The sequence below is a fragment of the Neolamprologus multifasciatus genome, chromosome 14 (assembly GCF_963576455.1).
Source record: "Neolamprologus multifasciatus chromosome 14, fNeoMul1.2, whole genome shotgun sequence".
Taxonomy (NCBI): Eukaryota; Metazoa; Chordata; class Actinopteri; order Cichliformes; family Cichlidae; genus Neolamprologus; species Neolamprologus multifasciatus.
This window is the reverse complement of record NC_140452.1, coordinates 2,992,833-3,019,092: the sequence shown is the minus strand read 5'-3', so window position 1 is coordinate 3,019,092 and position 26,260 is coordinate 2,992,833. Positions and strand designations below refer to the sequence as shown.

Sequence of the window (26,260 nt, the reverse complement as noted above, 5' to 3'; positions counted from 1 at the left end):
CTTAGTGCTCCACTTGCTTTTTGTTTATGGTATGGGAAAACTACAGATAATTACCCTGAATGTTAGGGGGCTAAAAAGTGCCCGGAAGAGAAAAATTGTTTATGAATTTTTATTGAGCTTCAATTTCGATGTTTGTTTGGTTCAGGAAGCTCATCTGAGAGATGAGAGGGATGTTGCTTTGTTTACTGAGGAATGGAGGGGAGGGGAAGCTACTTGGAGCATTGGGGGGGTACATGGGACTGGAGTTGGGGTGTTATGTGGGAATAAGGATATTCGGATAATTGAGAGCTTTACTGTAATACAAGGAAGGGTAATGGTGGTGGATATTGATAAAAATGGGACTCAATGTCGGATAATAAATGTATATGCACAGGTGGAGCACGGGCTACGTAAGGACCTTTTCCAAAAAATGGATACTTGTTTTTTGACTAGGAAAGATATTATTGTGGGAGGGGATTTTAATTGCTCTTTGGAAAGGGAAAAGTTTTCCCTCCCTTTTAGGACCTTCATTACGAAATATGGACTAATTGATGTAATGGGGAAGTTACTGGGAAAGCAAGTGGGGTATACTTGGAAGAACACAAGGGGGGTGAAGAGTAGGTTAGATTACATTTTAGTAGAAAAAAAGTGCAAAATAATAGAGGGAAAAACAATACCGGCCCTCTTCACAGACCATCAAGCAGTTGATGTGGAGCTTGAGATAGTAGGGCCAGACTTTGGAAAAGGGTATTGGAAGTTTAACAACGACGTCCTCGCAGAGAAAGCCTATAGGGAAGGCTTCATGAAAATCTTCCCGATATGGGCCGAGATGAAAAGCTTATACAGTAACAACGTGGTTTGGTGGGAGGACATAAAGAAAAAAATCAAAAAGTTTACAATCAAATATTGTACAGAGAGGTCAAAAGTCCAAAAGAAAGAGTTCGACACAATACAAAAAGAAATAGAAAAAATCTATATTATGGAAAATACGGGAAGGGGAATTAAAAAGGAAGGGTACTTGGAAAATTTAAAAATGAGACAGGAGGAATTACTTGAGAGGAAAGCGAGGGCCGTAATATATAAATTAAAACAGGAAGAGTATGAGGAGAACGAGAAGTGCTCCTCATACTTTTTTAGCAAAATGAAGACTAGGGATAAGAGGGGGGTTATAACGGAACTGGAGAGGGATGGAAAGGTGATAAGGGGGAAAGATGATTTGTTAAGAACGGCGGAAGAATATTATGGAAAATTGTTTACAAAGGAGAGCTTGGATGAGGGGAAGGGGGAGGTTTTTATAAGATCGCTAAGGAGAAGGCTACCCGAAGAAGAAAATGGAAAGCTGGGGGGGGAATTGACAGTAGGGGAGGTGTATAATGTGGTAACGGCAATGAATGCCAATAAGGTGCCCGGCATAGATGGCCTAACAAAAGAATTTTACGTGGCGTTTTGGGATATGGTGGGGATCCACCTTTTGGAGGTTTTTAAGGAAATCATGGAGGGAGGAGAGATGCCGGAAAGCATGAAAACGGGAGTGGTGACTATTCTGTTTAAGAAAGGAAACCCGAACCAACTAGACAATTACAGGCCACTAACTATGCTGTGCGTGGACTATAAAATACTGAGTAAGGTTCTGGCGAATAGGCTAGCAGGAGTCATGTCACACATAGTGGAAATGGACCAAACTTGTGGGGTACAGGGGAGGCAAATCACATGGAACGTACAGCTACACCGGGATGTACTCACATATGTAAAGGAGAGAAACATTGCTGCAATATGTGTTAGCCTGGATCAGCAGAAAGCTTTCGATAGAGTAGACCACGCTTTTTTGTGGAAGGTTATGGAGGGGCTGGGTCTAGGAGGAGCCATTACAAAATGGGTAAAGGTTTTATATAAGGGAATAAATTCAAAAATCAAAATTAATGGGCATTTAACGGATAAAGTGCAACAAACAAGAGGATTGCGGCAAGGGTGCCCGCTCTCTGTGGTGCTGTTTGTTTTATACGCAGAACCTCTTGCTTGTGCAATAAGGGTGAGCCACATTGTTAAAGGGATAACGTTGCCCCGGGGCGAGAGCTTAAAAATATCACAATACGCGGATGACACAATATTATACTTGGCAGACGATGAAAGCTTAAGGGGAGTGATAGACATTCTATATGATTATGAAAAAGCAACTGGATCGAGAATAAACAAGGAGAAGACTAGGTATAAATACCTTGGGAAGTGGGAGGGGAGGAAGGACAAGATCTGTGATTATATGTTGTGCGAAGGCCCTATGGACGTATTAGGAATTTCTTTTGGGAATGGGGAGGGGGATGCATTGTGTAATTGGAAAAAGAAGATGACTGTAGTCGAAAAAAACCTGGGATTATGGAAGACAAGAAAACTTTCCGTTTCAGGGAAAGTGTTGGTTGTAAAGGCCGATGTATTGCCAAAGCTGCTACATTTGGCCTACGTCTTTCCGATGCCGCAGAAGTATAGAGCTCAACTAATGAGGGGAATATTTAATTTTATATGGGGGGGCTATGAATATGTGAAAAGGGCGCTAATGTATCAGGAAATAGCAGATGGTGGGAGGGATGTGCCAAACGTTCCTCTGAAGCTGGATGCAATATTCTATAGCAATGTATGTATACTCTTGAAAAAGACATATATACACAAATGCCAAATCCTGATATGGTTTTGGCTGTCTATACCATATCGGTTTCTAATAGGGTGGGATAATAAAGGCCCTAAAGCTGAGACTAGGCCGGAGTACTTCCAGCGAATGGTAAAGTGGGGGAGGAGATATACGGAATGTAAAGATGAGGATACAGTGATAAATCATAAGTTACTATATAGGAAACTGGTACAGAAACTCAATGTCAATCCAGTAATGGTGAGCTCTGAAGTGTGGGTACGGGCCCAGGACAAGAGTTTTAAGAACGGGCTTAAAGATTTTAATTGGTTGCACTTGCATAGAAGGCTACCAGTCAGGGTCACAATGTATGCCCACAATTTGGGGAAGCAAAAAGTCTGTCCAAGGAAAAACTGTATGGAAGATGAAACAATTGAACATGTATTATGGGGATGTGAATATGCAAAAAAGGTGTGGGATGGGGTGAAAGAGAGTTATAAGTGCTTGGAAAATGTGACATATGATGAAATCACTTCGTTTGGGCTTAAAGGAGTGGGAAAAGAACAAAATAAAATAATTTGTATGCTGATATCAATTGTAAAACTTAAATTATGGAAAGCAAGGCAGGGAAATATAACCGGAGTGTATAAATGGAGAGAGATAGGAACAGTTAAGGCAATAGAGAAAGAATTTGAAAGTATATACTGGCATGAATTAGAAAAGTGGGGAAGTGATACAATTAAGGTTAGGTGGAAAACCATCTTTTTAAAACCACCAAAAAAAAGGTGGTAAGTGATAAGGAGCGAGATAATAGAAAGGCGATTGTTTCTTCAGTTTCTGGTCTTTCATTTTGTGGGATTTTCTTGTTGTTCAACTTCTCTTCTCTTTCTGTAGGATGTTTATTTAGGTGTAAAGAAATGAAGGTATGACATTGATTTGGAAAGTAATATGTTAAGATGTATGAGAAATGTGAAATGTAAATGTAAAGGATGGAAATGTTGTGGAAAGTAAATAAAAAAAAAAAAAAAAGGAAATCTGTTCTTATCTGAGAAGCACAATGGCGACCTGGTCGGCACAGACTGAAAGAGGAGATGGCACGAGGAACACCTTAAGATTTGCTCTAAAAGACAAAGATGCAGCTTTCCAGGATCGAATAACTTTTGGGAGGAGGATTTTGTTTGATGCTTTGCAGATTCAGCCCGAGGAGATCTACTGCTTGCAACAGAGTATAACCAACAAGTACTATGACGTGACGCTAACTACGAAAGACACAGCGGAAGAAGTAAGGAGAAAAGCTCATCTGACGTCAAATGAAGAACTAAAAAGGTACATGGTCACCCCTTTATATAGAAGTGACTATAGTATCCTAACTGTACACATGTATAACCCATGGGTTTCAGAAGAGACTATAAGATGTTTTTTGGGAAGACACGTAAAGGTCTTACCTGGAGTAAGAATAATAAAAGATGGTCTGGGCTTGTGGACCGGCAAAAGACAATTCCGCGTCAAAATGGAGGAAGACCCGAATAGTGAAGACGGCTATCGACATCCTCCGGCAGTTTTTTCTATCGGGGCGGACAGAGGCTTCCTCATCTACGCGGGCCAACCTCTGGTTTGCAGAAGATGTGGCGGCAAAGGCCATGAAGCCGCTAATTGCAATCAGGTGAGGTGCCGAAATTGCAATGAAACGGGACATAGCACAAGAGACTGCACTGTACTAAAGAGATGTCATTTATGTGAGTCAGAGGAGCACATGGCAAGAGATTGCACAAAGCCCAGGTCATATGCTGCAGTAGTGGTGGGACCGGTGGGCCAAGAGAAGGAAACTGGACATGACAAATTAGGAACACCTTTGTTAATGCAGGAGACTCCTGCAGGTGAGAGAAATGAGGCTGACGAGGAAGAAGAAGTTTCTGAGAGAATGATAGAGGTTCCTTTGTTAGATACAGAGGACAGGAATAAGGAAGGATCCTTCGCTACGAGTGAGGACATGACGGAGCAACCGTGGAGAGAGGTTAGGAAAGCAGGAAGAAAGAAGGCGAAAAGAAGGAAAAGGCAGGTTTCAGCCACTCCGCCAGAAGATAGCAATGAGGAAAAATTGGAGACTGCGCCTTTCGGTGTGGAGGGAGAAAGGCGTGCTCCAAAAGGAACTCAAACGGAGTGTACCCACACTCCTTTGAGCTCCACGATAAGTGAAAATGATTCCGACGATGGGAGTGAAAATGAAAGTAACGCTGAAAGTTCTCTGATACGAACATTATTTTCTCAGGAAAGTTTGGGGAAGTAGCCCTTACCATTAAATGGATAAGATGAAAATAATGACTTTAAATGTCAGAGGACTGAGGAATGCAAAGAAAAGAAGAGCTGTGTATGAATTTTTAATTACTTGTGACTTTGATATATGTTTAATCCAGGAAGCCCACTTAAGAGACGAGGCCGACGCTCTGCTCTTCACAAAGGAGTGGGTAGGAGGCGAAGCAGCATGGAGTGTGGGGAGTGTATACGGTTCAGGGGTGGGAGTTTTGTGCGGGAAAAAAAGTATTCAAATCACGGACAGCTTTTCCGCAATACAGGGTAGGGTCTTGGTGGTGGATATTAAAAAGGTTGGAATAAAATGTCGGGTGGTAAATATATATGCAAACGCAGAACCACGAGCCCGTAGGGAACTCTTTTCTGGCCTGGATATTTGCTTCATGACAAGTAATGTAATTTATGTGGGCGGTGACTTAAATTGCTCTTTAGATAAGAACAATGGTTCTCTTCCACTTAGGAATCTCATGGCAAAGTATAGGTTAGTAGACTCCATGGGGAAGCTCTTAGGCAACCGTCCGACCCATACGTGGGAAAATAGTCGGGGAATGAGAAACAGGCTAGACTATATACTAGTAGGAGACACAGAAAAGGTAATCGAAACGGGGTCCCTTTACGCGCCCTTTACTGATCACAAAATAGTGTGGGCGAAGGTGGAATGCGAGGGGACAGCATATGGAAAAGGATATTGGAAATTAAATAATGACATCTTGTTAGAACAGGAATATAGGGCAAGTTTCAGAGGGATCTTCCAACATTGGGTGGATCTGAAATGTCTGTATGTGGATAGAGGGAGCTGGTGGGAGGAAATGAAAAAAAGAATAAAGAAATTTTCAATTGGTTACAGTATGCGGAGAGCACAGGCCTCAAAGAAGGTCTTTAAAGATTTACAGAGGGACATTGCAAAAGAGGAAGAGGATAGGAACAGAAATAGACATAGGGATAGAAGTGAGAAATTGAATGTTTTATTGAAAAAACAAGAAGATCTTTTTCAACAGAAAGCGAGGACAAGGATCTTTAAGTTTATGCAGGAGGAGCATGAGGGTCAAGAAAAGTGTTCAGCGTACTTTTTTGCCCAAATGAAAAGGAGGGAGGAAAGTGGACTAATAAAAGAATTGGAGATAGATGGGAAGATGATGACTGGTTCTGAGGATTTACGGAAAGTAGTAGAAGAGTACTATATGCGCCTTTTTGAAAAGGAAGAGTTGGATACAGACGCGCAGGGGACCTTTTTGAGGGGGTTAGGGGAAAGGCTATCTGAAGAAGAAAAACAATCAATGGATAGATGCATAAATAAGAATGAACTATACGATGCCTTGAAGACAATGAAAAATAACAAAGTACCCGGAATAGATGGTCTTTCGAAAGAGTTTTATGTCACCTTCTGGGATCTCATCGGAGACCATTTGCTAGAAGTATTTAATGAAATGTGTGAAAAGGGCTATATGTTGAAAAGCATGAGGACGGGGGTGATTAGTTTATTGTTTAAGAAAGGCTCACCGGCAATGCTTTCCAATTATAGACCTTTGTCCATGGTCTGTGTGGATTATAAAATTCTGAGCAGAGCTTTAGCGTTACGCTTGGCCCAGGCTATGCCGTTTATTATAAATGAGGACCAGACCTGTGGAGTAAAGGGTAGACAGATTGCTTGGAACTTGCATTTGCACAGGGATGTGCTCTCGTATATAGAGGACAGAAATTTAGACTCCATATGTGTAACAATTGACCAAGAAAAAGCTTTTGACAGAGTCAATTATGATTTTCTATGGAGGGTGATGACGACTTTTAATATAGGGGAAACATTTCTGAGCTGGATAAAAATGATGTATGTTGACATTTGTGGCAAGGTGAAAGTAAATGGCTTTCTGACAGATGAGGTGTATCAGCAAAGAGGACTTAGACAAGGTTGCCCCTTGTCTGCCTTGCTTTACGTCATCTATGTAGAACCTTTAGCATGCGCGATAAGGGGAAACCGAGAAATTAGAGGGATAACCTTACCAGGGGGAGAAGTGTTAAAAATCTCCCAGTATGCTGATGACATCACCCTTTATTTGGGGGATGATGGGAGCGTGAGGGAAGCTATGCAGCTAATACATACCTTTGAAAGGGCGGCAGGGTCAAGGGTGAACAAAGAAAAAACTAAATACAAATTTCTGGGAAGGTGGGCAGGCAGAAGGGAGAGGCTTTGCGGGCTTTCCCTCTGTGAAAGCCCCATGCGGGTCTTAGGTATTAATTTCGGGAATCCTGGGGGAGACGCAGAACGAAATTGGGAGTCAAAAATGGCAAAAGTGAGGAGGAAATTGGGGATGTGGAAGAAAAGAAGACTCTCCATAACCGGCAGAGTCCTGGTTGTGAAAGCCGATATTCTGCCTGCCCTACTTCATTTGGCATATGTTTTCCCATTACCACAAATGTTTAGGAAAGAACTAACACGGGAAGTGTTCAGTTTTATTTGGGGTGGGTACGAATATGTGAAAAGAACTATGATGTACCAGCCGATACTAAAAGGAGGGAGAGATGTTCCATGTATCCCTTTAAAATTGGATGTATTATATTACTGTAATATTTGTAACATACTGAACAAGCCTTATACACACAAATGCCAACTTTTAATTCGCTTTTGGCTATCAGGCCCATTGAGACAACTGACCAAGTGGGACAATAGTGTGCCCAGAGCAGAAAGCAGACCGGTGTATTATGCAAAGCTGATCAAGTGGCGGGAGAAGCATTTAGAATGTAAGGATAAGGACCTTGCTCTGAATCATAAGACCTTGTATAGGACCCTGGTGGAAAAAACCCACACACTGTGTGTGTGGGTGAAAGAGGCTACATGGAAACGAGCACAAGGAAAAGACTTGAGCAATGGGTGTAAAGATTTGAACTGGTTGCTGCTACACAGGAAAATCCCTGTGAGATCCATAATGTATGCTCATAGATTAAGCGACAACAAAAACTGTCCAAGGACTACTTGTCAAGGAGAAGAAGAAACAATAGAACATGTAATGTGGGGATGTGGTTTTGCGCAAGAAGTGTGGAGAGAAATGCAAGTGCAATATGAGTGTTTAAATGGCATCCAATATGATGAGCTAATGTTCCTTACAGGGAAGGAAAAAAGAAACGAGGCCAGCGGAAAGATCCCCTTGTTAATGGCCCTGACAAAACTATTTTTGTGGAAGGCTCGACAGGGGTACATCCTGGGGTCTTACAAATGGACAGCTAGAACTACACGTAGAATAATAGTAAAAGAAATAGAGAAGACTTGTCTTTTAGAGAAAACTAAATGGGGCTGGGACTCAATTAAGGATAGGTGGAAACATGTCTTCCAAACACCTCCCGGTTTCAGGAAGGCTTAAGAGATTCAAACTAGGAGGATAGTTTGATTTTTGTGTTTCCGATATAGTTCTGTCGTTCTAGAACGGACGTTTTGGGTTTGAGAAGAATATTATAGAGTACGGGCCCATGTAGTGGTAAGATGCGGCTCCATTTGGTGCCTGTTTTATTTTATTTTTTTATTTTTTTATTTCTTTATTTTTCTTGTATTCTATTATTACTAATATGTTTCTGGTGTTGTTTTCACTTTTTTAATGAATTGTATGAAATAAATAAATTTTGAAAAAAAAAAAAAAATCTGTTTTTATCAGTTTAATATCTGATACGCCCCCGATTCGGGGGCAACGTATTAAACGCATTTTTAGAACAGGGAGCCGAATAAGGGGATCGCTCCACGCATCGACCCGGTATTGCAGCGCCTCCGGGAATGGTGCCCCCTTTGCTGACTTTGTGCAAAAGCAAAAAAGCCAAACAAAGTAAGGTCTGCCAAGCCAAGAGCCAGAAAGCAGCCTGAAGCCACGAACGTGCTCCTCTCCAGTCACCCCTCTCCTGTCAAAGTCGAACTCTGGAGCAGAACAGGCGGGGCCTGAGATCTGCCCCTTCAGCCAAGCAAACAGGGCCTACCGTGACGCCGTAAGCCGGCACGAGGAGTCACTGCGGCTTCCTGCGAGGCCAGAGAAACACACACTCTGGCTTCTCTTCAAAACGTACAAGTCTTTCGCCTTTTACTAAAGACTTCCGTGGAGAGTGAGGCTAAGGAGTTGCACCTATTTTTGGCAGAGTCTGCCGTCTGGCTGGGCCCTCTCCTCGATGTTCAAAAGAAGAAATAGAAGAAAGCGCGCAGTTCCAGGCAGCTCCGCAGGCCTCTGAGCTACTGTGGGTGGGCGGAGATTTGAAGCGGAGCCCTCCCTGTGAGCCAAGTGAAAGAGCGCACCGTCACAAGCGAGAAGTGTCCCGAGAAGGCGGCTCAGCCAGGAACCTGCAGGACGCCATCGCTTCTCGGCCTTTTGGCTAAGATCAAGTGTAGTATCTGTTCTTATCAGTTTAATATCTGATACGCCCCCGATTCGGGGGCAACGTATTAAACGCATTTTTAGAACAGGGAGCCGAATAAGGGGCTCGCTCCGTTCGCTCCACGCATCAACCCGGTATTGCAGCGCCTCCGGGAATGGTGCCCCCTTTGCTGACTTTGTGCAAAAGCAAAAAAGCCAAACAAAGTAAGGTCTGCCAAGCCAAGAGCCAGAAAGCAGCCTGAAGCCGCGAACGTGCTCCTCTCCAGTCACCCCTCTCCTGTCAAAGTCGAACTCTGGAGCAGAGCAGGCGGGGCCTGAGATCTGTCCCTTCAGCCAAGCAAACAGGGCCTACCGTGACGCCGGAAGCCGGCACGAGGAGTCACTGCGGCTTCCTGCGAGGCCAGAAAAACACACACTCTGGCTTCTCTTCAAAACGTACAAGTCTTTCGCCTTTTACTAAAGACTTCCGTGGAGAGTGAGGCTAAGGAGTTGCACCTATTTTTGGCAGGGTCTGCCGTCTGGCTGGGCCCTCTCCTCGATGTTCAAAAGAAGAAATAGAAGAAAGTGCGCAGTTCCAGGCAGCTCCGCAGGCAGCTCCGCAGGCCTCTGAGCTACTGTGGGTGGGCGGAGATTTGAAGCGGAGCCCTCCCTGTGAGCCAAGTGAAAGAGCGCACCGTCACAAGCGAGAAGTGTCCCGAGAAGGCGGCTCAGCCAGGAACCTGCAGGACGCCATCGCTTCTCGGCCTTTTGGCTAAGATCAAGTGTAGTATCTGTTCTTATCAGTTTAATATCTGATACGCCCCCGATTCGGGGGCAACGTATTAAACGCATTTTTAGAACAGGGAGCCGAATAAGGGGCTCGCTCCGTTCGCTCCACGCATCGACCCGGTATTGCAGCGCCTCCGGGAATGGTGCCCCCTTTGCTGACTTTGTGCAAAAGCGAAAAAGCCAAACAAAGTAAGGTCTGCCAAGCCAAGAGCCAGAAAGCAGCCTGAAGCCGCGAACGTGCTCCTCTCCAGTCACCCCTCTCCTGTCAAAGTCGAACTCTGGAGCAGAGCAGGCGGGGCCTGAGATCTGCCCCTTCAGCCAAGCAAACAGGGCCTACCGTGACGCCGGAAGCCGGCACGAGGAGTCACTGCGGCTTCCTGCGAGGCCAGAGAAACACACACTCTGGCTTCTCTTCAAAACGTACAAGTCTTTCGCCTTTTACTAAAGACTTCCGTGGAGAGTGAGGCTAAGGAGTTGCACCTATTTTTGGCAGTGTCTGCCGTCTGGCTGGGCCCTCTCCTCGATGTTCAAAAGAAGAAATAGAAGAAAGCGCGCAGTTCCAGGCAGCTCCGCAGGCCTCTGAGCTACTGTGGGTGGGCCGAGATTTGAAGCGGAGCCCTCCCTGTGAGCCAAGTGAAAGAGCGCACCGTCACAAGCGAGAAGTGTCCCGAGAAGGCGGCTCAGCCAGGAACCTGCAGGAATTCATCGCTTCTCGGCCTTTTGGCTAAGATCAAGTGTAGTATCTGTTCTTATCAGTTTAATATCTGATACGCCCCCGATTCGGGGGCAACGTATTAAACGCATTTTTAGAACAGGGAGCCGAATAAGGGGCTCGCTCCGTTCGCTCCACGCATCGACCCGGTATTGCAGCGCCTCCGGGAATGGTGCCCCCTTTGCTGACTTTGTGCAAAAGCAAAAAAGCCAAACAAAGTAAGGTCTGCCAAGCCAAGAGCCAGAAAGCAGCCTGAAGCCGCAAACGTGCTCCTCTCCAGTCACCCCTCTCCTGTCAAAGTCGAACTCTGGAGCAGAGCAGGCGGGGCCTGAGATCTGCCCCTTCAGCCAAGCAAACAGGGCCTACCGTGACGCCGGAAGCCGGCACGAGGAGTCACTGCGGCTTCCTGCGAGGCCAGAGAAACACACACTCTGGCTTCTTTTCAAAACGTACAAAAGTCTTTCGCCTTTTACTAAAGACTTCCGTGGAGAGTGAGGCTAAGGAGTTGCACCTATTTTTGGCAGGGTCTGCCGTCTGGCTGGGCCCTCTCCTCGTTGTTCAAAAGAAGAAATAGAAGAAAGCGCGCAGTTCCAGGGAGCTCCGCAGGCCTCTGAGCTACTGCCCCCTTTGCTGACTTTGTGCTAAAGCAAGAAAGCCAAACAAAGTAAGGTCTGCCAAGCCAAGAGCCAGAAAGCAGCCAGAAAGCAGCCTGAAGCCGCGAACGTGCTCCTCTCCAGTCACCCCTCTCCTGTCAAAGTCGAACTCTGGAGCAGAGCAGGCGGGGCCTGAGATCTGCCCCTTCAGCCAAGCAAACAGGGCCTACCGTGACGCCGGAAGCCGGCGCGAGGAGTCACTGCGGTTTCCGGCGAGGCCAGAGAAACACACACTCTGGCTTCTCTTCAAAACGTACAAGTCTTTCGCCTTTTACTAAAGACTTCCGTGGAGACTGAGGCTAAGGAGTTGCACCTATTTTTGGCAGGGTCTGCCGTCTGGCTGGGCCCTCTCCTCGATGTTCAAAAGAAGAAATAGAAGAAAGCGCGCAGTTCCAGGCAGCTCCGCAGGCCTCTGAGCTACTGTGGGTGGGCGGAGATTTGAAGCGGAGCCCTCCCTGTGAGCCAAGTGAAAGAGCGCACCGTCACAAGCGAGAAGTGTCCCGAGAAGGCGGCTCAGCCAGGAACCTGCAGGAGGCCATCGCTTCTCGGCCTTTTGGCTAAGATCAAGTGTAGTATCTGTTCTTATCAGTTTAATATCTGATACGCCCCCGATTCGGGGGCAACGTATTAAACGCATTTTTAGAACAGGGAGCCGAATAAGGGCCTCGCTCCGTTCGCTCCACGCATCGACCCGGTATTGCAGCGCCTCCGGGAATGGTGCCCCCTTTGCTGACTTTGTGCAAAAGCAAAAAAGCCAAACAAAGTAAGGTCTGCCAAGCCAAGAGCCAGAAAGCAGCCTGAAGCCGCGAACGTGCTCCTCTCCAGTCACCCCTCTCCTGTCAAAGTCGAACTCTGGAGCAGAGCAGGTGGGGCCTGAGATCTGCCCCTTCAGCCAAGCAAACAGGGCCTACCGTGACGCCGGAAGCCGGCACGAGGAGTCACTGCGGCTTCCTGCGAGGCCAGAGAAACACACACTCTGGCTTCTCTTCAAAACGTACAAGTCTTTCGCCTTTTACTAAAGACTTCCGTGGAGAGTGAGGCTAAGGAGTTGCACCTATTTTTGGCAGGGTCTGCCGTCTGGCTGGGCCCTCTCCTCGATGTTCAAAAGAAGAAAGCGCGCAGTTCCAGGCAGCTCCGCAGGCCTCTGAGCTACTGTGGGTGGGCGGAGATTTGAAGCGGAGCCCTCCCTGTGAGCCAAGTGAAAGAGCGCACCGTCACAAGCGAGAAGTGTCCCGAGAAGGCGGCTCAGCCAGGAACCTGCAGGAGGCCATCGCTTCTCGGCCTTTTGGCTAAGATCAAGTGTAGTATCTGTTCTTATCAGTTTAATATCTGATACGCCCCCGATTCGGGGGCAACGTATTAAACGCATTTTTAGAACAGGAAGCCGAATAAGGGGCTCGCTCCGTTCGCTCCACGCATCGACCCGGTATTGCAGCGCCTCCGGGAATGGTGCCCCCTTTGCTGACTTTGTGCAAAAGCAAAAAAGCCAAACAAAGTAAGGTCTGCCAAGCCAAGAGCCAGAAAGCAGCCTGAAGCCGCGAACGTGCTCCTCTCCAGTCACCCCTCTCCTGTCAAAGTCGAACTCTGGAGCAGAGCAGGCGGGGCCTGAGATCTGCCCCTTCAGCCAAGCAAACAGGGCCTACCGTGACGCCGGAAGCCGGCACGAGGAGTCACTGCGGCTTCCTGCGAGGCCAAAGAAACACACACTCTGGCTTCTCTTCAAAACGTACAAGTCTTTCGCCTTTTACTAAAGACTTCCGTGGAGAGTGAGGCTAAGCAGTTGCACCTATTTTTCGCAGGGTCTGCCGTCTGGCTGGGCCCTCTCCTCGTTGTTCAAAAGAAGAAATAGAAGAAAGCGCGCAGTTCCAGCGAGCTCCGCAGGCCTCTGAGCTACTGTGGGTGGGCGGAGATTTGAAGCGGAGCCCTCCCTGTGAGCCAAGTGAAAGAGCGCACCGTCACAAGCGAGAAGTGTCCCGAGAAGGCGGCTCAGCCAGGAACCTGCAGGAGGCCATCGCTTCTCGGCCTTTTGGCTAAGATCAAGTGTAGTATCTGTTCTTATCAGTTTAATATCTGATACGCCCCCGATTCGGGGGCAACGTATTAAACGCAGTTTTAGAACAGGGAACCGAATAAGGGGCTCTCTCCGTTCGCTCCACGCATCGACCCGGTATTGCAGCGCCTCCGGGAACGGTGCCCCCTTTGCTGACTTTGTGCAAAAGCAAGAAAGCCAAACAAAGTAAGGTCTGCCAAGCCAAGAGCTAGAAAGCAGCCTAAAGCCGCGAACGTGCTCCTCTCCAGTCACCCCTCTCCTGTCAAAGTCGAACTCTGGAGCAGAGCAGGCGGGGCCTGAGATCTGCCGCTTCAGCCAAGCAAACAGGGCCTACCGTGACGCCGGAAGCCGGGACGAGGAGTCACTGCGGCTTCCTGCGAGGCCAAAGAAACACACACTCTGGCTTCTCTTCAAAACGTACAAGTCTTTTGCCTTTTACTAAAGACTTCCGTTGAGAGCGAGGCTAAGGAGTTGCACCTATTTTTGGCAGGGTCTGCCGTCTGGCTGGGCCCTCTCCTCGTTGTTCAAAAGATGAAATAGAAGAAAGCGCGCAGTTCTAGGGAGCTCCGCAGGCCTCTGAGCTACTGCCCCTTTTGCTGACTTTGTGCAAAAGCAAGAAAGCCAAACAAAGTAAGGTCTGCCAAGCCAAGAGCCAGAAAGCAGCCTGAAGCCGCGAACGTAATCCTCTCCAGTCACCCCTCTCCTGTCAAAGTCGAACTCTGGAGCAGAGCAGGCGGGGCCTGAGATCTGCCCCTTCAGCCAAGCAAACAGGGCCCACCGTGACGCCGGAAGCCGGGAAGAGGAGTCACTGCGGCTTCCTGCGAGGCCAAAGAAACACACACTCTGGCTTCTCTTCAAAACGTACAAGTCTTTCGCCTTTTACTAAAGACTTCCGTGGAGAGCGAGGCTAAGGAGTTGCACCTATTTTTGGCAGGGTCTGGCTGGGCCCTCTCCTCGTTGTTCAAAAGAAGAAATAGAAGAAAGCGCGCAGGTCCAGGCAGCTCCGCAGGCATCTGAGCTACTGTGGGTGGGCGGAGATTTGAAGCGGAGCCCTCCCTGTGAGCCAAGTGAAAGAGCGCACCGTCACAAGCGAGAAGTGTCCGGAGAAGGCGGCTCAGCCAGGAACCTGCAGAAGGCCATCGCTTCTCGGCCTTTTGGCTAAGATCGAGTGTAGCATCTGTTCTTATCAGTTTAATATCTGATACACCCCTGATTCGGGGGCAACGTATTAAACGCATTTTTAGAACAGGGAGCTGAATATGGGGCTCGCTCCGTTCGCTCCACGCATCGACCCGATATTGTAGCGCCTCTGGGAACGGTGCTCCCTTTGTTGACTTAGTGCAAACTCAAGAAAGCCAAACAAAGTAAGGTCTGCCAAGCCAAGAGCCAGAAAGCAGCCTGAAGCCGCGAACGTGCTCCACTCCAATCACCCCTCTCCTGTCAAAGTCGAACTCTGGAGCAGAGCAGGCGAGGCCTGAGATCTGCCCCTTCAGCCAAGCAAACAGGGCCTACCGTGACGCCGGAAGCCGGCACGAGGAGTCACTGGGGCTTCCTGCGAGGCCAGAGAAACACACACTCTGGCTTCTCTTCAAAACGTACAAGTCTTTCGCCTTTTACTAAAGACTTCCGTGGAGAGTGAGGCTAAGGAGTTGCACCTATTTTTGGCAGGGTCTGCCGTGTGGCTGGGCCCTCTCCTCGTTGTTCAAAAGAAGAAATAGAAGAAAGCGCGCAGTTCCAGGGAGTTCCCCAGGCCTCTGAGCTACTGCCCCTTTTGCTGACTTTGTGCAAAAGCAAGAAAGCCAAACAAAGTAAGGTCTGCCAAGCCAAGAGCCAGAAAGCAGCCTGAAGCCGCGAACGTGCTCCTCTCCAGTCACCCCTCTCCTGTCAAAGTCGAACTCTGGAGCAGAGCAGGCGGGGCCTGAGATCTGCCCCTTCAGCCAAGCAAACAGGGCCTACCGTGACGCCGGAAGCCGGCACGAGGAGTCACTGCGGCTTCCTGCGAGGCCAAAGAAACACACACTCTGGCTTCTCTTCAAAACGTACAAGTCTTTCGCCTTTTACTAAAGACTTCCGTGGAGAGTGAGGCTAAGGAGTTGCACCTATTTTTGGCAGGGTCTGCCGTCGGGCTGGGCCCTCTCCTTGATGTTCAAAAGAAGAAATAGAAGAAAGCGCGCAGTTCCAGGCAGCTCCGCAGGCCTCTGAGCTACTGTGGGTGGGCGGAGATTTGAAGCGGAGCCCTCCCTGTGAGCCAGGTGAAAGAGCGCACCGTCACAAGCGAGAAGTGTCCCGAGAAGGCGGCTCAGCCAGGAACCTGCAGGAGGCCATCGCTTCTCGGCCTTTTGGCTTAGATCAAGTGTAGTATCTGTTCTTATCAGTTTAATATCTGATACGCCCCCGATTCGGGGGCAACGTATTAAACGCATTTTTAGAACAGGGAGCCGAATAAGGGGCTCGCTCCGTTCGCTCCACGCATCGACCCGGTATTGCAGCGCCTCCGGGAATGGTGCCCCCTTTGCTGACTTTGTGCAAAAGCAAAAAAGCCAAACAAAGTAAGGTCTGCCAAGCCAAGAGCCAGAAAGCAGCCTGAAGCCGCGAACGTGCTCCTCTCCAGTCACCCCTCTCCTGTCAAAGTCGAACTCTGGAGCAGAGCAGGCGGGGCCTGAGATCTGCCCCTTCAGCCAAGCAAACAGGGCCTACCGTGACGCCGGAAGCCGGCACGAGGAGTCACTGCGGCTTCCTGCGAGGCCAGAGAAACACACACTCTGGCTTCTCTTCAAAACGTACAAGTCTTTCGCCTTTTACTAAAGACTTCCGTGGAGAGTGAGGCTAAGGAGTTGCACCTATTTTTGGCAGGGTCTGCCGTCTGGCTGGGCCCTCTCCTCGATGTTCAAAAGAAGAAATAGAAGAAAGCGCGCAGTTCCAGGCAGCTCCGCAGGCCTCTGAGCTACTGTGGGTGGGCGGAGATTTGAAGCGGAGCCCTCCCTGTGAGCCAAGTGAAAGAGCGCAACGTCACAAGCGAGAAGTGTCCCGAGAAGGCGGCTCAGCCAGGAACCTGCAGGAGGCCATCGCTTCTCGGCCTTTTGGCTAAGATCAAGTGTAGTATCTGTTCTTATCAGTTTAATATCTGATACGCCCCCGATTCGGGGGCAACGTATTAAACGCATTTTTAGAACAGGGAGCCGAATAAGGGGCTCACTCCGTTCGCTCCACGCATCGACCCGGTATTGCAGCGCCTCCGGAAACGGTGCCCCCTTTGCTGACTTTGTGCAAAAGCAAAAAAGCCAAACAAAGTAAGGTCTGCCAAGCCAAGAGCCAGAAAGCAGCCTGAAGCCGCGAACATACTCCTCTCCAGTCACCCCTCTCCTGTCAAAGTCGAACTCTGGAGCAGAGCAGGCGGGGCCTGAGATCTGCCCCTTCAGCCAAGCAAACAGGGCCTACCGTGACGCCGGAAGCCGGGAAGAGGAGTCACTGCGGCTTCCTGCGAGGCCAAAGAAACACACACTCTGGCTTCTCTTCAAAACGTACAAGTCTTTCGCCTTTTACTAAAGACTTCCGTGGAGAGCGAGGCTAAGGAGTTGCACCTATTTTTGGCAGGGTCTGGCTGGGCCCTCTCCTCGTTGTTCAAAAGAAGAAATAGAAGAAAGCGCGCAGTTCCAGGCAGCTCCGCAGGCATCTGAGCTACTGTGGGTGGGCGGAGATTTGAAGCGGAGCCCTCCCTGTGAGCCAAGTGAAAGAGCGCACCGTCACAAGCGAGAAGTGTCCGGAGAAGGCAGCTCAGCCAGGAACCTGCAGGAGGCCATCGCTTCTCAGCCTTTTGGCTAAGATCGAGTGTAGCATCTGTTCTTATCAGTTTAATATCTGATACACCCCTGATTCGGGGGCAACGTATTAAACGCATTTTTAGAACAGGGAGCCGAATAAGGGGCTCGCTCCGTTCGCTCCACGCATCGACCCGGTATTGCAGCGCCTCCGGGAATGGTGCCCCCTTTGCTGACTTTGTGCAAAAGCAAAAAAGCCAAACAAAGTAAGGTCTGCCAAGCCAAGAGCCAGAAAGCAGCCTGAAGCCGCGAACGTGCTCCTCTCCAGTCACCCCTCTCCTGTCAAAGTCGAACTCTGGAGCAGAGCAGGTGGGGCCTGAGATCTGCCCCTTCAGCCAAGCAAACAGGGCCTACCGTGACGCCGGAAGCCAGCACGAGGAGTCACTGCGGCTTCCTGCGAGGCCAGAGAAACACACACTCTGGCTTCTCTTCAAAACGTACAAGTCTTTCGCCTTTTACTAAAGACTTCCGTGGAGAGTGAGGCTAAGGAGTTGCACCTATTTTTGGCAGGGTCTGCCGTCTGGCTGGGCCCTCTCCTCGATGTTCAAAAGAAGAAATAGAAGAAAGCGCGCAGTTCCAGGCAGCTCCGCAGGCCTCTGAGCTACTGTGGGTGGGCGGAGATTTGAAGCGGAGCCCTCCCTGTGAGCCAAGTGAAAGAGCGCACTGTCACAAGCGAGAAGTGTCCCGAGAAGGCGGCTCAGCCAGGAACCTGCAGGAGGCCATCGCTTCTCGGCCTTTTGGCTAAGATCAAGTGTAGTATCTGTTCTTATCAGTTTAATATCTGATACGCCCCCGATTCGGGGGCAACGTATTAAACGCATTTTTAGAACAGGGAGCCGAATAAGGGCCTCGCTCCGTTCGCTCCACGCATCGACCCGGTATTGCAGCGCCTCCGGGAATGGTGCCCCCTTTGCTGACTTTGTGCAAAAGCAAAAAAGCCAAACAAAGTAAGGTCTGCCAAGCCAAGAGCCAGAAAGCAGCCTGAAGCCGCGAACGTGCTCCTCTCCAGTCACCCCTCTCCTGTCAAAGTCGAACTCTGGAGCAGAGCAGGTGGGGCCTGAGGAGTCACTGCGGCTTCCTGCGAGGCCAAAGAAACACACACTCTGGCTTCTCTTCAAAACGTACAAGTCTTTCGCCTTTTACTAAAGACTTCCGTGGAGAGTGAGGCTAAGGAGTTGCACCTATTTTTGGCAGGGTCTGCCGTCTGGCTGGGCCCTCTCCTCGTTGTTCAAAAGATGAAATAGAAGAAAGCGCGCAGTTCTAGGGAGCTCCGCAGGCCTCTGAGCTATTGCCCCTTTTGCTGACTTTGTGCAAAAGCAAGAAAGCTAAACAAAGTAAGGTCTGCCAAGCCAAGAGCCAGAAAGCAGCCTGAAGCCGCGAACGTGCTCCTCTCCAGTCACCCCTCTCCTGTCAAAGTCGAACTCTGGAGCAGAGCAGGCGGGGCCTGAGATCTGCCCCTTCAGCCAAGCAAACAGGGCCTACCGTGACGCCGGAAGCCGGCACGAGGAGTCACTGCGGCTTCCTGCGAGGCCAGAGAAACACACACTCTGGCTTCTCTTCAAAACGTACAAGTCTTTCGCCTTTTACTAAAGACTTCCGTGGAGACTGAGGCTAAGGAGTTGCACCTATTTTTGGCAGGGTCTGCCGTCCGGCTGGGCCCTCTCCTCGATGTTCAAAAGAAGAAATAGAAGAAAGCGCGCAGTTCCAGGCAGCTCCGCAGGCCTCTGAGCTACTGTGGGTGGGCGGAGATTTGAAGCGGAGCCCTCCCTGTGAGCCAAGTGAAAGAGCGCACCGTCACAAGCGAGAAGTGTCCCGAGAAGGCGGCTCAGCCAGGAACCTGCAGGAGGCCATCGCTTCTCGGCCTTTTGGCTAAGATCAAGTGTAGTATCTGTTCTTATCAGTGTAATATCTGATACGCCCCCAGATTCGGGGGCAACGTATGAAACGCATTTTTAGAACAGGGAGCCGAATAAGGGGCTCGCTCCGTTCGCTCCACGCTTCGACCCGCTATTGCAGCGCCTCCGGGAATGGTGCCCCCTTTGCTGACTCTGTGCAAAAGCAAAAAAGTCAAACAAAGTAAGGCCTGCCAAGCCAAGAGCCAGAAAGTAGCCTGAAGCCGCGAACGTGCTCCTCTCCAGTCACCCCTCTCCTGTCAAAGTCGAACTCTGGAGCAGAGCAGGTGGGGCCTGAGATCTGCCCCTTCAGCCAAGCAAACAGGGCCTACCGTGACGCCGGAAGCCGGCACGAGGAGTCACTGCGGCTTCCTGCGAGGCCAGAGAAACACACACTCTGGCTTCTCTTCAAAACGTACAAGTCTTTCGCCTTTTACTAAAGACTTCCGTGGAGAGTGAGGCTAAGGAGTTGCACCTATTTTTGGCAGGGTCTGGCTGGTCCCTCTCCTCGATGTTCAAAAGAAGAAATAGAAGAAAGCGCACAGTTCCAGGCAGCTCCGCAGGCAGCTCCGCAGGCCTCTGAGCTACTGTGGGTGGGCGGAGATTTGAAGCGGAGCCCTCCCTGTGAGCCAAGTGAAAGAGCGCACCGTCACAAGCGAGAAGTGTCCCGAGAAGGCGGCTCAGCCAGGAACCTGCAGGAGGCCATCGCTTCTCGGCCTTTTGGCTAAGATCAAGTGTAGTATCTGTTCTTATCAGTTTAATATCTGATACGCCCCCGATTTGGGGGCAACGTATTAAACGCATTTTTAGAACAGGGAGCCGAATAAGGGTCTCTCTCCGTTCGCTCCACGCATCGACCCGGTATTGCAGCGCCTCCGGGAATGGTGCCCCCTTTGCTGACTTTGTGCAAAAGCAAAAAAGCCAAACAAAGTAAGGTCTGCCAAGCCAAGAGCCAGAAAGCAGCCTGAAGCTGCGAACGTGCTCCTCTCCAGTCACCCCTCTCCTGTCAAAGTCGAACTCTGGAGCAGAGCAGGCGGGGCCTGAGATCTGCCCCTTCAGCCAAGCAAACAGGGCCTACCGTGACGCCGGAAGCCGGCACGAGGAGTCACTGCGGCTTCCTGCGAGGCCAGAGAAACACACACTCTGGTTTCTCTTCAAAACGTACAAGTCTTTCGCCTTTTACTAAAGACTTCCGTGGAGAGTGAGGCTAAGGAGTTGCACCTATTTTTGGCAGGGTCTGCCGTCTGGCTGGGCCCTCTCCTCGATGTTCAAAAGAAGAAATAGAAGAAAGCGCGCAGTTCCAGGCAGCTCCGCAGGCCTCTGAGCTACTGTGGGTGGGCGGAGATTTGAAGCGGAGCCCTCCCTGTGAGCCAAGTGAAAGAGCGCACCGTCACAAGCGAGAAGTGTCCCGAGAAGGCGGCTCAGCCAGGAACCTGCAGGAGGCCATCGCTTCTCTGCCTTTTGGCTAAGATCAAGTGTAGTATCTGTTCTTATCAGTTTAATATCTGATACGCCCCCGATTCGGGGGCAACGTATTAAACGCATTTTTAGAACATGGAGCCGAATAAGGGGCTCGCTCCGTTCGCTCCACCCATCGACCCGCTATTGCAGCGCCTCCGGGAATGGTGCCCCCTTTGCTGACTTTGTGCAAAAGCAAAAAAGCCAAACAAAGTAAGTTCTGCCAAGCCAAGAGCCAGAAAGCAGCCTGAAGCCGCGAACGTGCTCCTCTCCAGTCACCCCTCTCCTGTCAAAGTCGAACTCTGGAGCAGAGCAGGCGGGGCCTGAGATCTGCCCCTTCAGCCAAGCAAACAGGGCCTACCGTGACGCCGGAAGCCGGCACGAGGAGTCACTGCGGCTTCCTGCGAGGCCAGAGAAACACACACTCTGGCTTCTCTTCAAAACGTACAAGTCTTTCGCCTTTTACTAAAGACTTCCGTGGAGAGTGAGACTAAGGAGTTGCACCTATTTTTGGCAGGGTCTGCCTTCTGGCTGGGCCCTCTCCTCGATGTTCAAAAGAAGAAATAGAAGAAAGCGCGCAGTTCCAGGCAGCTCCGCAGGCCTCTGAGCTACTGTGGGAGGGCGGAGATTTGAAGCGGAGCCCTCCCTGTGAGCCAAGTGAAAGAGCGCACCGTCACAAGCGAGAAGTGTCCCGAGAAGGCGGCTCAGCCAGGAACCTGCAGAAGGCCATCGCTTCTCGGCCTTTTGGCTAAGATCAAGTGTAGTATCTGTTCTTACCTGAGAAGCACAATGGCGACCTGGTCGGCCAGCTATACGCAGACTGAAAGAGGAGATGGCACGAGGAACACCTTAAGATTTGCTTTAAAAGACAAAGGTGCAGCTTTCCAGGATCGAATAACTTTTGGGAGGAGGATTTTGTTTGATGCTTTGCAGATTCAGCCCGAGGAGATCTACTGCTTGCAACAGAGTATAACCAACAAGTACTACGATGTGACGCTAACTACGAAAGACACAGCGGAAGAAGCAAGGAGAAAAGCTCACCTGACGTCAAATGAAGAACTAAAAAGGTACATGGTCACCCCTTTATATAGAAGTGACTATAGTATCCTAACTGTACACATGTATAACCCATGGGTTTCAGAAGAGACTATAAGATGTTTTTTGGGAAGACACGTAAAGGTCTTACCTGGAGTAAGAATAATAAAAGATGGTCTGGGCTTGTGGACCGGCAAAAGACAATTCCGCGTCAAAATGGAGGAAGACCCGAATAGTGAAGACGGCTATCGACATCCTCCGGCAGTTTTTTCTATCGGGGCGGACAGAGGCTTCCTCATCTACGCGGGCCAACCTCTGGTTTGCAGAAGATGTGGCGGCAAAGGCCATGAAGCCGCTAATTGCAATCAGGTGAGGTGCCGAAATTGCAATGAAACGGGACATAGCACAAGAGACTGCACTGTACTAAAGAAATGTCATTTATGTGAGTCAGAGGAGCACATGGCAAGAGATTGCACAAAGCCCAGGTCATACGCTGCAGTAGTGGTGGGGCCGGTGGGCCAAGAGAAGGAAACTGGACATGACAAATTAGGAACACCTTTGTTAATGCAGGAGACTCCTGCAGGTGAGAGAAATGAGGCTGACGAGGAAGAAGAAGTTTCTGAGAGAATGATAGAGGTTCCTTTGTTAGATACAGAGGACAGGAATAAGGAAGGATCCTTCGCTACGAGTGAGGACATGACGGAGCAACCGTGGAGAGAGGTTAGGAAAGCAGGAAGAAAGAAGGCGAAAAGAAGGAAAAGGCAGGTTTCGGCCACTCCGCCAGAAGATAGCAATGAGGAAAAATTGGAGACTGCGCCTTTCGGTGTGGAGGGAGAAAGGCGTGCTCCAAAAGGAACTCAAACGGAGTGTACCCACACTCCTTTGAGCACCACGATAAGTGAAAATGATTCCGACGATGGGAGTGAAAATGAAAGTAACGCTGAAAGTTCTCTGATACGAACATTATTTTCTCAGGAAAGTTTGGGGAAGTAGCCCTTACCATTAAATGGATAAGATGAAAATAATGACTTTAAATGTCAGAGGACTGAGGAATGCAAAGAAAAGGGGAGCTGTGTATGAATTTTTAATTACTTGCGACTTTGATATATGTTTAATCCAGGAAGCCCACTTAAGAGACGAGGCCGACGCTCTGCTCTTCACGAAGGAGTGGGTAGGAGGCGAAGCAGCATGGAGCGTGGGGAGCGTACATGGATCAGGGGTGGGAGTTTTGTGTGGGAGGAAAAGCATCCAAATCATAGACACGTTCTCTGTAATCCAGGGTAGAGTGATGGTAGTGGACATTAAGAAGGCTGGATTTCAATGTCGCGTGGTTAATATTTATGCACACGCAGAACCACGGGCCCGTAGAGAACTCTTTGCTGGTTTGGATATATGTTTTATGACAAGCAAAGTGATTATCGTGGGAGGAGACTTAAATTGCTCGCTAGACAAGGATGGTGGATCGTCGCTGCTCAGAGATTTTATGGCAAAGTACAGTTTGGCGGATACTATGGGAAAGATATTAGGCAAACAGGTCGGTTATACATGGGAAAATAGTCGAGGAATGAGGAGCAGATTAGATTATATATTAGTAGGAGATAAGGAGAAGGTAACGGGAGGGGGGACAATTTTTGCCCCTTTTACAGACCATAAAGCAATTTGGGTAACAGTAATTTCCGGAGGAGCAGTTTTTGGTAAGGCATATTGGAAATTAAATAATGACGTCTTGGCAGAATATGAGTATAGGGAAAGATTTAGAGAAATCTTCGGAAGTTGGGTGGAAATGAAAGGGTTGTATGAGGACAGAGTGAGGTGGTGGGAAGAAACAAAAAAGAGAATAAAAATGTTTTCAATTGCTTATAGCACACAGAGAGCGCAGGCTTCCAAAGAGGTTTTCAAGAAGCTCCAGGAAAAGATTGCAGGGATAGAAGCTCAGAGGAATAACAACAAAAATGGGGGAGCGAGTGAGGAATTGAATGTATTATTGAAGAAACAGGAGGACTTGTTCCAGAATAGAGCGAAAACAAGAATGTTTAAATTTATGCAGGAGGAGCATATGCGACAGGAGAAGTGCTCGGCCTATTTCTTCGCTCAAATGAAAAAGAGAGAGGAAAAAGGGGCAATTATGGAGTTGGAAAGTGATGGGAAATTGGTTACCGGGCGGGATAACTTATTGAAGGTGGTAGAAGAGTACTATAGATCATTGTTTGGCGCGGAAAAAGTAGATGGAGATGCCCAAGAAATAATCTTGGGATTTCTGGAAGAGAGGCTATCAGAGGACGAAAGGAAGATATTGGAAAGGAGTATAACAAATCACGAACTATACGAGGCAACAAAGACAATGAAGAATAACAAGGTACCTGGGATAGACGGACTTACGAAGGAGTTTTATATCACATTTTGGGATCTCATTGGAGACCACTTGTTGGAGGTATTTAATGAAATGTGTGAAAAGGGTAGTATGCCAAAGAGTATGAGGACAGGAGTGATAAGTCTAATACATAAGAAAGGTTCACCTGCAGCGCTTTCAAACTATAGGCCTCTCTCAATGGTCTGCGTGGACTATAAAATCCTGAGTAGAACCCTAGCAAGACGTCTGGCCCAAGTTATGCCTGCTATTATAAATGCAGACCAGACATGTGGGGTGAAGGGCAGACAGATTGGTTGGAATTTACAACTACATAGAGATGTGCTTATGTACATAGAAGAGAGGAACTTGACATCAATATGTGTGACACTTGATCAGGAAAAAGCCTTCGATAGGGTCAACCACGATTTCCTGTGGAGGGTGATGAGAACTTTTGATATAGGGGGAAAATTTTTGAACTGGATAAGTATGATGTATACCGACATAATTTGCAAGGTAAAGATAAACGGATACTTAACAGAGGAAGTGCAACAGAAGAGAGGGCTAAGGCAGGGTTGTCCCCTGTCCGCCCTACTCTATGTCATATACGTAGAACCGTTAGCATGCGCAATAAGGGGAAATGAGAAAATCAGAGGGGTGGTTTTGCCAGGGGGGGAGGTGCTGAAAATCTCCCAGTACGCAGATGATACAGTACTCTATCTGGAAGATGATGGGAGTGTGAGGGAGACGATGCAAACAATACAGACCTTTGAGAGTGCGGCGGGGTCAAAGGTTAATAAGGAAAAATCAAAATACAAATATTTGGGAAGATGGGCAGGTAGGAGAGAGATGCTCTGTGGGCTCTCGTTGTGTGAAGGGCCCATGCGGGTTTTGGGCATTGATTTTGGGAACCCTGGGGGGGACGCAAATCATAATTGGGACTTGAAGATGGCGAAAGTCACAAAGAAATTGGGGATGTGGTCCAAAAGAAAGCTCACTATAACTGGCAAGGTTTTGGCCGTAAAAGCTGACATCTTACCTGCCCTACTCCATTTGGCATATGTCTTCCCAATGCCACAGACTCATAGGAAGGTGCTAACACGGGGAATTTTTAAATTAATTTGGGGGGGGTATGAATACGTAAAAAGAACAACGATGTATCAGACAATACAAAAAGGTGGGAGGGATGTCCCATGCATCCCCTTGAAATTGGACGTGATGTATTATAGCAATATCTGTAATCTATTGAATAGGCCCAATATACACAAATGTCAAGTTTTGATCCGCTTTTGGTTATCCGGTCCCATGAGACAATTGATCGAGTGGGACAATAGAGTGCCGAGGGCGGAAAGCAGGCCAGAACATTTTTCAAGGATGATTAAATGGCGAGAGAAGCACCAGGAATATAAGGACAAGGACCTAATGTTGAATCACAAAAAACTGTATAGAACTTTGGTGCAGAAAACCCACACCCAAAACATATGGGTGAAGGAGGAGGTATGGAAACAAGCCCAAGAAAAGGGACTGAGCAACGGGTGCAGGGACCTTAATTGGTTGCTGCTGCATAAAAAAATACCAGTAAGGTCAATAATGTATGCACATAGATTGTGTGACAATAAGAACTGCCCGAGAAGCACATGTCAAAGAGAAGAAACAATAGAGCATGTAATGTGGGGATGTCCTTTCGCGGGAGAAGTGTGGGGCGAAATGCAGAGGCAGTATGATTGTTTAAAAGGAATCTTGTACGATGAAGTAATGTCCCTTACGGGGTGGGAGAAGGGAAGCAATCGAAAAGAAAAGTCTCTTTTACTAGTGTCTTTGGTGAAACTATATTTGTGGAAGGCTCGGCAAGGGTATATTCTGGGGTCATATAAATGGACAGTTATGGGCACATGTAGGTTGGTAGAGAAAGAAATAGAAAAAGTATGGCATTTTGAGATATTGAAGTGGGGGTGGGATGCAATCAAAGACAGGTGGAAAACCATTTTTCAGAAGCCACCTAATTTTGGAGACTAAGAGGGGAAAGGTTTTAGTTTGTTTTGAGAGCAATATACAGTAAGACTAGTTTTAGAGTCAAAAAAAAAAAAAAAAAAAAAAAAAAAAAAAAAAAAAGGATGGGAAAATATGTTAATGTGGTTGCCAATCGAGAAGATGCGATGTAACTTTGGCATGTTGTGTAAATGAATGTGTGTTTTTCCATTTAAAAAAAAAAAAAAAAAAAAAAAAAAAAAAAAAAAAAATCCTGATTAATCATTTTTGCTATTTGGATATTACAGCA

General features: G+C 48.3%; 1 protein-coding gene, 33 non-coding genes and 2 pseudogenes across 42 annotated transcripts in view; all 36 read left to right on the top strand.

Annotated features, from left to right (window-relative positions):
• The window catches only part of LOC146502969 (uncharacterized), a 225,304-nt gene that overhangs the window by 54,617 nt on the left and 144,427 nt on the right, over positions 1-26,260 (top strand). The gene's annotated exons all lie outside the window — the stretch shown is intronic.
• LOC146503096 (U2 spliceosomal RNA) lies at positions 8,509-8,677 on the top strand (annotated as a pseudogene).
• On the top strand, positions 8,921-9,033 carry LOC146503095 (U5 spliceosomal RNA). Its single transcript, XR_014869137.1, has one exon. It is a non-coding gene; the product is annotated as a U5 spliceosomal RNA (small nuclear RNA).
• On the top strand, positions 9,228-9,418 carry LOC146503094 (U2 spliceosomal RNA). The gene has a single exon (XR_014869012.1). It is a non-coding gene; the product is annotated as a U2 spliceosomal RNA (small nuclear RNA).
• On the top strand, positions 9,662-9,774 carry LOC146503093 (U5 spliceosomal RNA). Its single transcript, XR_014868898.1, has one exon. It is a non-coding gene; the product is annotated as a U5 spliceosomal RNA (small nuclear RNA).
• Positions 9,981-10,171, top strand: LOC146503092 (U2 spliceosomal RNA). Its single transcript, XR_014869027.1, has one exon. It is a non-coding gene; the product is annotated as a U2 spliceosomal RNA (small nuclear RNA).
• On the top strand, positions 10,415-10,527 carry LOC146503091 (U5 spliceosomal RNA). Its single transcript, XR_014868912.1, has one exon. It is a non-coding gene; the product is annotated as a U5 spliceosomal RNA (small nuclear RNA).
• On the top strand, positions 10,722-10,912 carry LOC146503090 (U2 spliceosomal RNA). Its single transcript, XR_014869026.1, has one exon. It is a non-coding gene; the product is annotated as a U2 spliceosomal RNA (small nuclear RNA).
• Positions 11,156-11,270, top strand: LOC146503089 (U5 spliceosomal RNA). The gene has a single exon (XR_014868998.1). It is a non-coding gene; the product is annotated as a U5 spliceosomal RNA (small nuclear RNA).
• LOC146503088 (U5 spliceosomal RNA) lies at positions 11,613-11,725 on the top strand. The gene has a single exon (XR_014868959.1). It is a non-coding gene; the product is annotated as a U5 spliceosomal RNA (small nuclear RNA).
• LOC146503087 (U2 spliceosomal RNA) lies at positions 11,920-12,110 on the top strand. The gene has a single exon (XR_014869065.1). It is a non-coding gene; the product is annotated as a U2 spliceosomal RNA (small nuclear RNA).
• LOC146503086 (U5 spliceosomal RNA) lies at positions 12,354-12,466 on the top strand. Its single transcript, XR_014868897.1, has one exon. It is a non-coding gene; the product is annotated as a U5 spliceosomal RNA (small nuclear RNA).
• LOC146503085 (U2 spliceosomal RNA) lies at positions 12,652-12,842 on the top strand. Its single transcript, XR_014869048.1, has one exon. It is a non-coding gene; the product is annotated as a U2 spliceosomal RNA (small nuclear RNA).
• Positions 13,086-13,198, top strand: LOC146503084 (U5 spliceosomal RNA). The gene has a single exon (XR_014868977.1). It is a non-coding gene; the product is annotated as a U5 spliceosomal RNA (small nuclear RNA).
• LOC146503083 (U2 spliceosomal RNA) lies at positions 13,393-13,583 on the top strand. The gene has a single exon (XR_014869076.1). It is a non-coding gene; the product is annotated as a U2 spliceosomal RNA (small nuclear RNA).
• LOC146503082 (U5 spliceosomal RNA) lies at positions 13,827-13,939 on the top strand. Its single transcript, XR_014868982.1, has one exon. It is a non-coding gene; the product is annotated as a U5 spliceosomal RNA (small nuclear RNA).
• LOC146503081 (U5 spliceosomal RNA) lies at positions 14,271-14,382 on the top strand. The gene has a single exon (XR_014868879.1). It is a non-coding gene; the product is annotated as a U5 spliceosomal RNA (small nuclear RNA).
• Positions 14,571-14,761, top strand: LOC146503080 (U2 spliceosomal RNA). Its single transcript, XR_014869093.1, has one exon. It is a non-coding gene; the product is annotated as a U2 spliceosomal RNA (small nuclear RNA).
• Positions 15,005-15,119, top strand: LOC146503079 (U5 spliceosomal RNA). The gene has a single exon (XR_014868917.1). It is a non-coding gene; the product is annotated as a U5 spliceosomal RNA (small nuclear RNA).
• On the top strand, positions 15,449-15,561 carry LOC146503078 (U5 spliceosomal RNA). Its single transcript, XR_014869139.1, has one exon. It is a non-coding gene; the product is annotated as a U5 spliceosomal RNA (small nuclear RNA).
• On the top strand, positions 15,756-15,946 carry LOC146503077 (U2 spliceosomal RNA). Its single transcript, XR_014869034.1, has one exon. It is a non-coding gene; the product is annotated as a U2 spliceosomal RNA (small nuclear RNA).
• Positions 16,190-16,302, top strand: LOC146503076 (U5 spliceosomal RNA). Its single transcript, XR_014868896.1, has one exon. It is a non-coding gene; the product is annotated as a U5 spliceosomal RNA (small nuclear RNA).
• On the top strand, positions 16,497-16,687 carry LOC146503075 (U2 spliceosomal RNA). The gene has a single exon (XR_014869072.1). It is a non-coding gene; the product is annotated as a U2 spliceosomal RNA (small nuclear RNA).
• Positions 16,931-17,042, top strand: LOC146503074 (U5 spliceosomal RNA). The gene has a single exon (XR_014868878.1). It is a non-coding gene; the product is annotated as a U5 spliceosomal RNA (small nuclear RNA).
• LOC146503073 (U2 spliceosomal RNA) lies at positions 17,231-17,421 on the top strand. Its single transcript, XR_014869090.1, has one exon. It is a non-coding gene; the product is annotated as a U2 spliceosomal RNA (small nuclear RNA).
• LOC146503072 (U5 spliceosomal RNA) lies at positions 17,665-17,777 on the top strand. The gene has a single exon (XR_014868895.1). It is a non-coding gene; the product is annotated as a U5 spliceosomal RNA (small nuclear RNA).
• Positions 17,972-18,162, top strand: LOC146503071 (U2 spliceosomal RNA). Its single transcript, XR_014869064.1, has one exon. It is a non-coding gene; the product is annotated as a U2 spliceosomal RNA (small nuclear RNA).
• Positions 18,349-18,461, top strand: LOC146503070 (U5 spliceosomal RNA). The gene has a single exon (XR_014868894.1). It is a non-coding gene; the product is annotated as a U5 spliceosomal RNA (small nuclear RNA).
• Positions 18,793-18,905, top strand: LOC146503069 (U5 spliceosomal RNA). The gene has a single exon (XR_014868964.1). It is a non-coding gene; the product is annotated as a U5 spliceosomal RNA (small nuclear RNA).
• Positions 19,100-19,291, top strand: LOC146503068 (U2 spliceosomal RNA). The gene has a single exon (XR_014869092.1). It is a non-coding gene; the product is annotated as a U2 spliceosomal RNA (small nuclear RNA).
• Positions 19,535-19,646, top strand: LOC146503067 (U5 spliceosomal RNA). The gene has a single exon (XR_014869141.1). It is a non-coding gene; the product is annotated as a U5 spliceosomal RNA (small nuclear RNA).
• On the top strand, positions 19,847-20,037 carry LOC146503066 (U2 spliceosomal RNA). Its single transcript, XR_014869085.1, has one exon. It is a non-coding gene; the product is annotated as a U2 spliceosomal RNA (small nuclear RNA).
• LOC146503065 (U5 spliceosomal RNA) lies at positions 20,281-20,393 on the top strand. Its single transcript, XR_014869120.1, has one exon. It is a non-coding gene; the product is annotated as a U5 spliceosomal RNA (small nuclear RNA).
• Positions 20,588-20,778, top strand: LOC146503064 (U2 spliceosomal RNA). The gene has a single exon (XR_014869078.1). It is a non-coding gene; the product is annotated as a U2 spliceosomal RNA (small nuclear RNA).
• On the top strand, positions 21,022-21,134 carry LOC146503063 (U5 spliceosomal RNA). Its single transcript, XR_014869121.1, has one exon. It is a non-coding gene; the product is annotated as a U5 spliceosomal RNA (small nuclear RNA).
• Positions 21,329-21,453, top strand: LOC146503062 (U2 spliceosomal RNA; annotated as a pseudogene).